The sequence below is a fragment of the Mastomys coucha genome, unplaced genomic scaffold (assembly GCF_008632895.1).
Source record: "Mastomys coucha isolate ucsf_1 unplaced genomic scaffold, UCSF_Mcou_1 pScaffold12, whole genome shotgun sequence".
Lineage (NCBI taxonomy): Eukaryota > Metazoa > Chordata > Mammalia > Rodentia > Muridae > Mastomys > Mastomys coucha.
In genome coordinates, this window is record NW_022196894.1 from 92925469 (window position 1) to 92939842 (window position 14374).

At 49.5% G+C, this 14374-nt stretch overlaps 1 protein-coding gene and 1 non-coding gene across 3 annotated transcripts in view; one reads left to right on the forward strand and one right to left on the reverse strand.

Moving 5' to 3' along the window:
- Kcnj6 (potassium inwardly rectifying channel subfamily J member 6) overlaps positions 1-14374 on the reverse strand; it is a 261469-nt gene that overhangs the window by 114984 nt on the left and 132111 nt on the right. The gene's annotated exons all lie outside the window — the stretch shown is intronic.
- On the forward strand, positions 3264-3370 carry LOC116086671. The gene has a single exon (XR_004117047.1). It is a non-coding gene; the product is annotated as a U6 spliceosomal RNA (small nuclear RNA).

A 14374-nucleotide genomic window follows, 5' to 3' on the forward strand; every position in this document is an offset into this window, starting at 1 on the left:
TGAACCGCTCCAGAGGTGAGTGGAGAGGAATGATTGGAATGCTAGACTAAGTATACACTTGAAGAGATATCCACAGAGGGCTCAGAGTGAGCAGAGGGAGCAAGAAGAGAGGGAAGAGGGAGGAGGGAGAGGAGGAGGAGAGGTCCTGAAAAGGAGGAGGTTCTGCTGGCTGCCAGGGCTCAGGACAGAAAGCTGGGGTGTACATCTGACAGAGAAGAGGCCCCAGAGATTTGCACCCAAGACAACACTGAAGGCCTACATAGGATGGTCAGGAACAGACGATGTTTCCTGTGATACAGCAGGAGAGGTTTTTTTTGTCTGTAAGTAGAAGTTGATAGAGTGGTTGCTGGGGACAGTAAATGCAGACCTGGTATCTTAGTCAGGGTTTCTATTCCTGCACAAACATCATGACCAAGAAGCAAGTTGAGGAGGAAAGGGTTTATTCGGCTTACTTCCATATGGCTGTTTATCACTAGAGGAAGTCAGGACTGGAACTCAGGTGGTCAGGAAGCAGGAGCTGATACAGAGGCCATGGAGGGAGGTTCCTTACTGGCTTGCTTCCCCTGGCTTGCTCAGCCTGCTCTCTTATAGAACCCAAGACTCCATCCCAGGGATGGCACCACCCACAAGGGGCCCTACCCCCTTGATCACTAATTGAGAAAATGTCCCACAGCTGGATCTCATGGAGGCACTTCCCCAACTGAAGCTCCCTTCTCTGTGATAACTCCAGCCTGTGTCAAGTTGGCACACAGGACCAGCCAGTACACCTGGTTTTCCAAATGATGGAGAGAGACTGATGGTGGCCATGGAGCAGTCCTGTCCAGGAAGCAGCAAGGTCTCAGAGAGAAGAGCTAGCTACCCTTCTCTATCTGCAGAAGGTACCACAGCCCCTCACCAAGATGGAGACAGCCATTCCACCCCTCCATTTTTCTGTTGGTGGACTGAGGCCATCCACTCTGACAGACACAGGGGTGATGAGATGCCCTAGCATGAGTGTAGACTCTTTCACCACAGGCTCACATGATTGAACACTTGGATCCCTGCTGATGGTGAATTCTGGAAGGTTGCCTCCCTGGAAGAAGTGACTCACTGGAAACAGACCGTGGGGTTAGAGTCTGGCCTGTCCACTCTGCTTCCTGACTATTTATGACATGAGGACAGCTATCTCACACACTGCCCTACCTTCCTTCCATGATGGACTGTATCCCCTCTGACTGTGAGCCACAGGAGCACTTCCTCCTTTAAGCCACTATGTCTCAGCACTTTGGTCACGGCCACAAGAAAAGCAGGCTGTGCCCAGCTTTAGGAGGGTGATGAAAGTGGAGACAGGCTTCCTGAGAGCCACGACTTCCCCATCCAGGTTCTAGAAATCAGGAAACACTACCCTTCAAGTAGGGATGGGCTGGGGAGCAGAGGGATTTCAGAACACCTTGTCTCTGCATGGCTGAGAGAGGTATGTGCTTTCTTGACAGACTGCTTTAGACTTGTTCCAGTTCTACAACACCATGGACTCTCCTCAGAGACTAACAGGGTTAGCCAGAGTTCCATTTCAGAGAAAGGCCTCACATCCCACAGACCCCTGTCAGTCACTCAGCTGAACAAGTGGAAAATTGGATTTCATCTCCTCTGCTGGATTTCATTTCCTCCTGCTAATGACAGGAACTGGGTTTCAGAGAGGGAAGAAATGGCCCTGGGTCAGTGCCTCAGAGCAGTTGCTCTGTAATTGAGGATTCTAGAAAAATGGTGGCCAGGACAGAGCACCTTTGGTGGCTCTGCCTATGACAGCCCAGAGAAGGGAGCCTGGCACATAGGGGGTTAAGTGATATCGTCTCTGCATGAATGAATGAATTGTGCTTCGTTTTACAAGATGCCCGTCATGTGCCAGCTAGGCCCTCTAACTGCCTCCAGCTACCATCATCCTGCACCCTGGTCAGGTGTCCACGATTTGAACATGTTAACATTGCCTCCTCCTCTGTGAAGGGAGGCATCCCTGAGCATGCCTCTAGGATCATGTGAATTCCTACATCAATAAACAGAATTCCTGCGATGAAAAAGGCCTTGCATCTTATACTCATTACATCCTGTTGTTCTAGAAGACTTTGCTGTCGGTGTTCCCAGGTCATACCAAGTGAAAGATGTTTAGAGCAGCCTGTGTGCATTTACTTTAATGCTCAGGAATCCTTACATCCTCTGCTTGGGGTCAGTGAAGATGAAATGTATGGATGGGACAGTTTGGGGCTGAGGACTCAACCTTCTCATTGTCACTGGACACTCACTGGTCTTGGGCTACTGGCCTGACTTCTCTGCACTGAAGTGTCCCTCCTCCAGCCACTGCTAATGGATGGCCTACCCAAGTGACCTCTCTGCATCTCAGTGTCCTTCCTCCAGGCACTGCTAATGGATGGCTTACCCAGGTGGCTTTGACCTCCAGCCACTGCTAATGGATGGCCTATCTAAGTGGCTTCTACTTTGAATAAGATTCACTGCAGTAGATATCTGATGTGTTTCTGGAGGCTCTCAGTTACATTTTCTTGTTCTGGTGTTGGGAGTGGAAGTTGGGCCGTCACATAAGCTACCCAAGCTCTCTCTACTCAGCCACAGTTCTTCCTCTTCTTTTGCTTTGAGACAGGGTGTCACCAAGTCCAGGCTGACCTCCCAGTCTGGTCCTCTTGCCTTAAGTCGTGTTGAGTACCTGGGGTTGTGGGCTGGGTCACTGGGCTTGGCTTGTGTTTTAGTTTCTCTATAAAGGTAATGAAATGTCTTGAGTAATAAATCTTCATGAGGCTTCGGCTGTTCTGGGAACCAACCAGTGGTGCCTTGTGGGGCCTGCCCTTCCCAGAGGAGAGGCCCCTGCCCTCCCTAGGGCCCTCATTCATCTTCTCCCCCAGGTAATGATAGAAACCCCACCAGGATGCTCTCTGTCCTCTTTATTGGCCTGGAGCCACTCCCCCTCCCCCAAGCCTATGATGGAGTCAACAGTGTCAGAGGATATTTAACTTCCCAGCTTCATTTCCTGCAGTCTCTCGCATTAATTTTCTTCCTTCACTAAGTGACTGTGCTGTGCATCTGAGGTTCCCTAGATAGATAGGCAGGGTCTTTATGCTGGACATGGTTCTGGGTTTCTGTGTCTCCAAGTTCTTAGACACTATTGTTTTCATGACGCTTTTGTCAGGTGAGTATACTTATTAAAATAAGTAGTGGTCACTGGGGGGAAGTGGGGATGACTTGGTACACACAGCTGCTGAGCAAGCTCAATAGCCTGAGTGCCTGCTTCAGTCGCACATACACTGAAATGACAATAACATAGAGGCCATCAGCCTGGCCCCTGCACAAGGGTGGCATGCAAATCTGCAAAGGATTCCATAGTTTACACATAAAAATTTTACAATCTTTAAAACAATCAACAACCAAGAATAAAAGTCAAATCCGGCTGTGTGGCTTCTAGCCAGGTGCTGGTGGGACAGGCAGCAGAAAGTCTGGGGCTCTCTGACCAGCAGTCTGGCCAAAGCCAAAAGCTCCAGGTTCAGTGTGAGACCCTGTCTCAGAACTGAGATGGAGAGTGATTTGTGAGAACACCTTGGGGGCCTTTATGTGCACGTATGCGCATGGGCATCCATGAACACACGTGCACAGGCACCATGCCCAAAACACATATGCATGCATACATACATAATATTCAGTGGGAGACCCATCTTCAGGGTGGTTTGAGAGGTTCTCACTGCAGGGGTGGGGTAGGGTGAGCTGAAGCCTCTGTGGGTCTGCGGGAATGGGAAGTTGCTGTGGCCTCAGAACCCTGCTTAACAGTTCTGTAGAGGAGCAAGTGACATGTGAGGTGTCCTTAGATTCCAGGGAAACTTGCCCAGGGAGATTCCAGAAAGTGAACTAGATAGAGGGCTGTGTTAGTGAGCGGGTAGGGGAAGGTCCCACTGGGGATTGCAAGGCTCTCCAAATTCCCTGTTTAACAATCCACCTTCACAGGCGTGTGCACACTCATTTCTACACTGCACTAGATCAAATCCTAGGAGTGTGTGTGTGTGTGTGTATGGGAGGGGGAGGGTTGCAGGGAGCCTGTTTATCTGGGAGCTCGTGGGGAGAAGGGAAACAGGGAGAAGAGATCAGGAAATGTGGCTTGCTCTGTCTCCAAATTTCAGAGCTCTAAAGCATGTCAGTGTAAGAAGTGTGCTGAGAAATCTATGCTTATGTATGGTGCTTAACTGGTTTCCCCAGCATTCCCCAAGCTCTGCAGCATGCAGGGAAACCCGTGCGCATCCCAGTTATTGAGAGATGTATTCAGTGTCTTTGGGTTTGATGGGACTTAGAGTGAGTGACAGCATGGACAGTGGTTAGCTTCACCACCGTTCACTTGGGGCCAGCCCAGCCTCACTCCTCTCCCTCTGACACAGCCCGAGCCTGCCAGCCTGGGCATCACTGTCAGCTCTCCACACCTTTCCTCCATGCACACTGACTCCCTCTCTTCCCTCCCCCTGCCTCATCTCAGCAGAGGAGATGTGACTCAGTCAGCCGGGAGCGAACAAAAGGAAGAGTGGCATATTATCCAAACAGAGGAGGCTTCTCTGACACACATGGGAGGTTGGTTCAGACTGTTGTTAGATGTCGAGAGGAGGATAAAGGAGACCCCAAAATAGACTCACAGAAGGAGAATCAAGGCCACCCAAGGCTGGGATCTCCCACAGACTCCCGGTAACTTGTGTCTCCACCTCCTCTTGGTGATTCCTCCCCAGAGTGAAAATGGCACAGCTCTGTGTGTGAACTGGGGCTGCCTTTGGGGGTAACTCTAAGTCAACATTCTTGACCTTGAGCTTTTGGAACCTTGACCCTTAACCCGCCCTTCTCCCTGAGTGTCTTGGTTTGAGTGAACTATAATTCTTCAATGAGGAATTATATGGTCCCAGAGCCAGCCTGGCCCCTGTTCAAGGTGTATGCAAGTCCTCTGCTCTCTCTAGAAAGCAACATGGATGGGCTGTAGCGGGTGCTCAGAACCTGTGATTTTGGAGAACACCAGAGTTGGTGCTGGAGCTGAGTGCAGCCAGAAAGGACCTTGATACAGCTGTGTCTTGAGGAAGCTAGCTGCTCAATGCCATGCGGTGGGGAGGTGGGGACCTCAGGAGGGTTCGGGCATGCGAGTACCACCTCACACCACCTCCCAGCTGGATTAGCACTGAGACTGCTGGGTTTGGTGGACGATTTCATTTCCTTCCCTTTCCTTTCTTCATCCCACCTGACCCTTCCACCATGCAAACGCTGTAGTTCCCCTGCAGGAGGTAGCCCCAAGGAGCCATCTTGGAAGTAGAGACTAGGTCCTCACCAGATACTGAATGTGGCCCGCTGATCCTGGATGCTCAGCTCTGGATGTCACCACCAGACATCCAGTAGTGCGGCAGTGGCACAGACGCACTTCTTTCCTATTCTATCATTTATTATGGTATCTCACAGGGCTCTCTTGCTTGGGTTTTCTAAGGGAGGTAGAGAGGTTGATGGAGTTACCTCTGTGCGGCAAACCCTCTGGGAAGCACACTGGGGTAAGAGGAGAGCCTCATGGCTGCCTCTGGATTTCCTGGTAGCTTAGATCATGGGAGAAAGCCACACAGGACATGTAGCGTAAGGGGTTGTCTCTAAATAGAAGAGCTGGCATGGAGCTCTGTCTCTGCCCTGTGACTCCATAACTTTGACCGGCAAGTACGAGCCCTGTGACTGACCTTGAGCACATAGACACTAAGGGAACACAAGTGGATCTACATGAGAGGAAATAAATGTGTTTTTATAGTTAGAGCCTGACCTGAGATAGAGGTGAGGTTGGAAGGCTAGTTAAGATACTGTTTTAAAAGTTTTGAGGGCTGGCGAGATAGCTCAGTGGGTAAGAGCATTGACTGCTCTTCCAAAGGTCCTGAGTTCAAATCCCAGCAACCATCTATACAACTACAGTGTATTCATATGGATTAAATAAATAAATAAATACATCTTTAAAAAAGTTGTTTTGCAATAGGAAGCGGCTGCACACACGTTTCCTTTTGGGGTGGCTGGAACGCTTCAGAACCTGAAACGGTGACAGACACATGGTCCTGTCAGTGTGTCTAATGCCATTGAACTGCACTGTAGAACAGCTCATTCTGCCGTGTGTAGATTTCCCCTAAAGTCTAACCTTGGGGGTTGAGGAGCTGGCTCCACGGTTGACAGTGCTTGCTGCTCGCGGGGGACTGTGGTTTGGTTTTTAGTACCGGTGCTGGGAAGCTCACAGACACTTTCCAGTTCCAGGAGATCTAACACCCTCTTTTGGTACCTCTAAGACACTTGCACTCACGTGGGGTGCATAAACTCACACAGGCATACGAATATACACATAAAAATATTGCACTGGTTGATGCATATCTAGAAATCCTAGAAATTCAGGATCTCTAGAATGTCATGCTTTCCCACCTGCCTACGCCCGAGGATCCAAACTGTGGGCTCAGGCAGCTGGGAGACAAAGCACATTGGTTGCTTGCCCAGTGCCACTCCTGTATGCGGAGGCAGGAGGATGACCTTCTACCTCAGCCTGGATGGTGTCCCTATCACTTCCATGGCCCATGCTTGAAGCTAGGCTAGTGAGTCTAGCATCACACCAGCAACACGAGACTTTGACAAACATCTCTGAGTTCCAAGGGCCCCTGGCACTCCGTGGTCACCCGGCTGGAGGCATGGCTACGTTGCCACTCCGGCTGCTGCAGTTGGCCGGGTAACATAGTTCTTTGAGCAATCTCCACACAAATGACTGTGCTGGGACGTTGGATGTTCCAGTCATTGCTCGGTGTTTCTTCCTGTGCTGGACTGCCCGTGTCCCGAGGAGCAGCAGTTTTCTTAGACAGCATCATTTGTTCCCTCTCTGCAGGCCTCACCTTGCATCAGCTCCCAGTCTAAACAGAGCCCTCTTTCATTTCTCCCTGTGCTAACGGAGGAAGTCTCACTTGCACTTAGGAGCCCTGTGTGAACCGGATCACATCTATCATTTGCTTGCTCTTGGAGGTGGTTCCTGCTCCAGGCTGACAATGGAAGATTTGCAAGTTTCTTCTTCTCTCAGCTCACAAGGTTTTCCTCTTGTAAAATTTAGAGCAAAGTCAAGTGAACTACAGCGAAGGCAGGAGGGGCTTCCTCTGCAGCTCCTCTAGGGCAGGGGTTTTCTTCCCCTCATCGGTTAAAGGGACAAAATGGTTGTTCTGACTGTCCTTGTCCCTGCCTCATCCTCAGGCATCTTTGACTGCTGGTGATCTAAAGTGAGGTCTTTGGCCCTGATAGAGAAGGATCCAGGGGTGGCAGTCACCTCTTGTCTATTCGAAGTCTATTGAAGGGAGACCTCATGGTCTCCTGGGCATGAGTTCCTGGGGGTAGTGCCCGACCTGCCACAAAAGCTACCATCTGTTCTCTAGCCACCAAGAGGCACCATGCACTGTGCCTTTCCAATGCCTCGCCACAGGACAGGAGAGAAAGCGCAGCTGGACTGCTCCAACAGCCTTGTCTGGTCACCTGAGCCATTCCCATCCCGTGTTTTCAAAATCAACAGTTTGAGCCAACTGGAAGAGCATGTGGCAGAGACGGCGTCTCATGGCAGCCACTTTAGGGAGCATCAGGGCTGGGTTCTCCAGGGTGAGGCACTTCCCCCATGACAGTATGCTGTCTCTCTCTCAGGTCAGCTGTCTTAGAGGCTTGGCAGGAGGAATCATTTCTGGGCTGTAGCTTCAGGTACTTCCAAAGGCTGTACCCATTCAGTATTCATAGCTTGTCCCCTTTAAGCAGGGAGGCTGTGGGTCTTTCTGAGTCTCTGCTCATGCAGATAACCGGCTCCTGTCATGGAGAAGCCCCGGTGTAGCTTTGATGCCCACTTGACATCCTGTCTCCTGAGGTTGACTTATTATGACTGTAGGTAGCTTGCTGCAGTCTGGCCTTCGTGTGCTTAGGAAGAGGTCCCCTGAGAACCAGATCTCTCCCTGATTCTTCCCTCCTCCCCTGGGGACCCCAGCACTTATAGCCACTCTCAGCTTCCCACTCAGTCACATCTGCCTTGTGGATCTCTAGGAAAGGCTTGTTTGATTTCCTTAAAGTTTCTTGATAGAGTTCCCAACACAAGCACACACACCGCGGCCCTCACGCATGTGCTTCTGGAAGGCAGGCAGGCTACAGAGCTCTGTTCCTGTCTATACTCTGCCTGGGCCATGGAATCAACACCTGTCACAGACATGCCCTTGAAATGTCTCTCAGCCTGCTGAACCTCTGATCTGGAACATAGATTTAGAAATGTGGGTGCTTCCAACCTGAATTCTGACATTCTTATTTCCACACCGCTCAAAACGTTTCTAAGAACTGCTCTTCAGATAAGTTCTCTGCTGTGTCAGGGAGGTTTGTGTGTGTGCAGGTGTTGCCTGGACCCAGCCCAGCCCCAGCCCGTTGAACACGGTGGGGGGAGTTGGGGGGGAAGGCCTGGTGGTGTATGAGCTGGCTTCCTCTCCTTACCGCTCTAACTCTTTAATCAACTCTTGATACATCCAAAGCTGAAGCTTCTCTTTGTCTGTGAGCTCTTCCATGGAGGGGTGGAAGGGTAAAGATTATCTGAGGGAAAGGTCAACTGTGGAGAGGAGAACGCTGTGGAGGTCACCAGAGGGCATGGCAGGTGTGTGGTGACGTCATGCAGACGTGTGCTGGTCGGGGTGGCAGCCAGCAGCCACGAGTGTTTACCAAGCCTTTGAAATGGCTCTTAATTGAGACATGCTGCCAGCCCAACCAAGCACACATCTTGGATGTAGGATGTGAGAGTGATACATGGTTACATGTTTGAATGGTGACACTCTGCCTATATCTGCCTATATCACATGGTGCATCATGTGATAATTTCATGTTTAATACTTCTTAGAGAATTTAAAAGGTTTTAAATTGTGTGTGTGCATGTGTGTGTGTGCATGTGTGTGTATGTATGTATATATGTGTGCATATGTGTGCATGTGTGTACATGTGTGTGCATGTGTGTGAGAGTGGGCTTGTACACATGAGTGCTGGTGTCCTTGGAGGAGGCAGAGAAGTTAGATACCCTAGATCTGTGTGCATGTGTGCATGTGTGTGTATGTATGTGTGTATGTGTGTGCATGTGTATGTGCATGTGTGTGTATGCATGTGTGTGTATGCATGTGTGTGTGTGTGAGAGTGGGCTTGTGCACATGAGTGCTGGTGTCCTTGGAGAAGGCAAAGAAGTTGGATACCCTGCTGTAGATCAGGGATGTACCTGATGTAGATCAGGGATGACAGGAGGGCATGAGGTGCTGAGAATCGAACTTAGGTCCTCTGCCAGAACAGTGTGTGCTCTTAATCACCTCTCTAGCCCGCATTTAACTTTTTTAGGTATGCATACTAGAGAACTTAATGCACGTGAGGCTCACCTCACATCTGCAGTGTCAGGGCTCTGACAAGCCACCAGGACTCAGTTAGGCCCAGTGCCCTGTTAGGAGATAGAATAGATCAAATGGAGGGTCAAGCTTCTGGCCTGATGGAAGGAGAAAGATTCAAATGTGATTGGCACATTTTTTTTTTTCTGAGACAAGGTTTCTCTGTGTAGCCCTGGCTGTCCTGGAACTCACTCTGTAGACCAGGCTGGCCAGGAGAGTGTGGCAAGGCAGAAACAAGAGAGACTTGGTCATGGCAAAGTGGAAGGAGGGAACTGGCTCCTGAAAGTCATCAGTTCTACATGTGTGTTGTTGCACTCACACACACACACATTAATGATAATAATAATAATGAATACTCATAATACAAAAATAACAAAACCAGCTTATGAAGTGGAACGGTTCACTTCCGCTCATAGCTGTAGTTTCCAGCCTGTCACTGGGTAGCCTAGTTGTTTGGAGTCTGAACTGCACAGATCGTAAAGGTGAGCAGATGTGGCACAACAAGCTGGTTACCTAGTGGCCAGACAGAAGAGGGAGAAGTCAGATCTCACCGTCCTCTTCAAGGACATGCTTCCGATGACCTAAGACCAGCCACTAGGCCTCACTTTTTAATAGCCGCCATCTTGAGGGCTGAGCCTAGAACACAAGGCCTTTTGGGGGGACATTCCAGGCCCAGAGATGCGAGACCCTGATCACCACTGGCGTACTGTTTTCAGGATTTCCCCCCTCCCCACTGCCTGCCCCCCTCCCTGGGATGCTGTCTTCTCCCAGGGTTCGTCCTTAGCTTGCTCCTCCTACCTCATCTTTCATGAGGATGGCTCCCCGAGCCACCCCGCCCCTTGACTGTTCTCTTCCAGTTTCTTTACTGCCTAGAGGACTTACAGGATGCCACCTGGGTTTCCAGGAAAAGCCCCAGAATTTTAAGATGGTGCTCACTATTCCCTCACTGTCTGCGCCTCTTAGAGCTCTCTCCACACTCCCTGCACCTTGTGGGAATGACTTCTATGAAGATACCGTCCCTTGTCCTCTCTCCCTCTTGGATTTGCTCATGGGAGGTACAGGTAGGGCACCCTGGAGCAGTCAGAGAATGGGACACTCCTCTCCGGAATGGGCTTCGTTCTTCTCACCATAACCAGGTTCCACCTGGATACTCCTCTCCGGAATGGGCTTCGTTCTTCTCACCATAACCAGGTTCCACCTGGACACTCCTCTTCGGAATGGGCTTCGTTCTTCTCACCATAACCAGGTTCCACCTGGACACTCCTCTCCGGAATGGGCTTCGTTCTTCTCACCATAACCAGGTTCCACCTGGACACTCCTCTCCGGAATGGGCTTCGTTCTTCTCACCATAACCAGGTTCCATCTGGAGACTCCTCTTCGGAATGGGCTTCGTTCTTCTCACCATAACCGGGTTCCATCTGGAGACTCCTCTCACACAGATTCGTTTCTGCCTCTGCTCCCTTTCACATCAGAGAGGAGATGGGTCCAACATTGTCATCCATTAGGGCCTCCACATGTCCTAATTTGCTTTCTGTTGCTGCAATAAATCCTACAGCCAAAAGTCAGGGGAAGAAAGGGTTTTCTTCACCTTCCAGCTTACGATCCATCAACCAAGAGAAGCCAGGGCAAGAACCACGGGTGGGTGCTATTCCCTGGCGTGTTCTCTCCAGCTGGCTCAGTCTGCCTTTTTATAGAGTCAAGACCACCTGCCTATGGTTGTCACTGCCCACAGTGGCCAAGGCTTCCTCACAACTATCAGGACAATGTCCCACAGACATTGCCTACAAGCTACTCTGATGGAGTAGTTCCTCAGTTGATGTTCCCTCTTCCCAGATGACTCTAGCTTTGTCAAGGTGATGACAATGAAGACGTACACCTCCTTGCTGCTTTCCCCTAGCCTTGGCCACCCCGCCATAGAAGACTTTCTAGTTGCCCTCTATCTCCATCTCCCTCTGCAAAGCTCTGGGTCCAAGCTCTCCTGCTTTGTACATCCCTCTACATATGTGTGGGTGGCAGCTCCTCAGAAGCAAGCAGCATCTTTGCTGTGAGTAGACACTGGCTCTCATGGCCCAACCCCTTAACGGCTTTTCCCTGTGGCCTCTTTAACTGGACTGCTGAGATAAATGGGGGAAAAAAACGAACAAAAACAAAGAAATAAACAACTGTATAAGTTGTCACTGTAACGAAAGACCTAAAGCTGAATGTTTAGAAAGAAAAGAGTCTTCTTTATCCCACAGTTATGGAGACCCAAGGGCATGGTGCCAGAATCACTGTGGCTTTGATGAGGACTTTGTAGCAGATGGCAAGATAGTGGGAGTGTATGGCAAGACAGGAAGCCACAGCAGGAAGAGGGGCAGCTAACCAGATTCCTTCTGTAACGATATAAATTAGTTTTGGACATATCACGTCTCTGACCAGTGGCCTAGTGACCATTTGCTACCCCCAACACCTTTTAGAGACCCCACATTACCTACAATACTTTTGCACTGAGCTCCCAAAATATGATGTCCTGGGGACAGCTCAAATCACATACAAACCACACCACCACCTGAATGGTGGGGAGCTAAGGCTGCCCATCTGGATCTGGTTAGCACAGGGAGGCCAGCATCATCACTGAGCTTACCAAGACTGGAAGGATGGGGGTCAGGGCAGTGGGAGAGCTACAGAGGGTGAAGACTTCAGGTGTGTCCTCATGAGAGCTACCACCATGGGGAAACCATTGTGGGTTAACTAAAGTGAGCAGCTACGTGATTGGATGGGATATATTTGAGTTTCTCTGGTTGGTTGTCTAGTAGGGAAGCTGTCAATCAAGCCAGTTGTTACTGCTGAGCTTCCTGGATTAGCACTGGCTAGCAGACGATTGGCTTCCTGTGGCGTCTGTTGTGATAAAGGCTTGGTCATACATAGGCTGTGGGTACCACTATGAATATGGTCTGGCTGTTTGCCTACTCATTCCCTCAGGTCACTACCAACTTTTAATAAACAACAATATTGATGTCCTGGGTTATAGGAATAATTTCTCTTCATGTAGGAAAAGCAAACAATTTAGAAAAATAGAAGAGATCTGGCATTGATTCCGCCAGAGTGGCCATGGTTAGAGATTGGTCTGAGTTTCAGAAGAGACTCTGGACTTTTATCAGCATCGAGACTGAAAGACTACAGAACTTCTGAGTTTGGACTGAATGTGTTTACATAATGATATGGCCATAGGAGTGTGGGGTCAGTGACTGGAGCGTGGCTGAAGTGCCCCCAGAGGCTTGAACAGTTGATGGTGCTATTTGCGGAGGTTTACAAGGTCTGGCCTGCTAAAAGAAATATGTCACTGGGGGCAAGCTTCAAGAGTATATAACCTCACCCCATTTTGTTTGCTTTCTTTGCTTTCTACTTGCCATTGAGGATGTGAACTCTCTTGGCTCCCTGCTACACCTTTCATACCTGCCTGCTGCGATGAGCCCCTGACACGGTGGACTCCTCTCCCTTTGGAACCATAGCCTGAATAAACTTTTATTAGCTGCTTTGATCATGATGTACATTTTTAAAAAACACAGCAACAGACAAATAATTAAGGCATCATTCTCACTAAGTGATAGGGTAGAAGAGATTACAGAAAGTGCCTTAATTTGCTCAAGATGTCTGACCTTCAAAACATATTTTTTAGAAATTTTCCTTCACTTACTAAGCTACTCCCCTCTGAATAAACGAGGGAAAAAATAAATGAGGGAAAAGCAAGAGTACATGGTTTCTGAAGGTCATGAACTGCTGTAGACAGTGCCTGAGACCACAAGAGTTCAGGAGGTAGTTCCTGAATGAATGAATGAATGAAGTCACTTCCTTTCTTCAAGATTAGCCATTTGGAATGGCAGATTACAGGGAGGAAAGGGCTGGAGTTTTCAGTATGGTAGGCAGAACAGTCCTGAAAATACTTTCATGGTTTCAATATGAGGTGTACCCTGAAAGGCTCCTGTGTTGGGGGCTCAGAACCCAGGGGAGCACTGTTCAGAGCTGGGGCTACGGCCGAAGAGACTGGATCACTAGGATTCTGGCTTCATCAGTAAATTTATCTCCTGAGGGGCTCAAACTTGATGGCACTGTTGGGGAGTGGTCAAAGGAAGCAAATTTACTAGGGGTATGCCCTGGAAAGATGGGCCTCTCCTCCCCTTCCTCTTCCCCTTTCTCTTCTTCCTTCTCTCCTTCCTCCTCCTCCTTTTCTTTCCTCTTTCTCCTCTTCCTTCCTCTTCCCCTTTCTTCTCCCTGTTCTTCCTCCTTCCTCCCTCTTCTCCCCATTCTCTGCCTCCCCTTCCTCCTCCTCCTTCCCTTGCCTCCCCCTCTTCCCGCTCCTCCTCTTCATGCCCACCCCTCTTTTTCTCCTTGCCTCCTTCATGGGATTTTTTCCAGAAATATATCAACTGACTCACCCTAGACTGAGACCTGTAAGACTAAGCAAAATGACTTCTTCCCTTCAGCTGTTTTATTAGATAGTTTGTCACAGTGTCAAAAATATTACTGACACTGGTGCCCATACCCTCACCCCTGGGATCTGTGGATATGTGATACTGTGCAAAGGGGAATTGAGGTTGAAGATGCCACCAAAGCTGCCAATCAGGAAGATTCTGGTCACTGGGTCAGTGTCGTCACAAGGGTACTTATAAGTGGAGGATGGAGACAGATGAGGGAGCAAGGGAGTGAGGAAAAGTGAGAGAAAGGGAAGAGAGAGAGGGACTTGAGCTACATTACAGGCTTTGAAGCCATGAGATGAGAATGTGGGTGCTCTCTGGGAGATGGATCACCACGCTAGTGCCTTAGTTCCTTTATTACTGTGGTGATAAAACAGCATGATCTAGGCAACTCAGAGAAAGAAGGGTTTATTTAGCTTACAGTTTACAGAGGATAAGAGTCCAAGAGAGTGAGAGCAAGAGAGAGAGAGAGAGAAAGAGAGAGAGAGAGAGGGG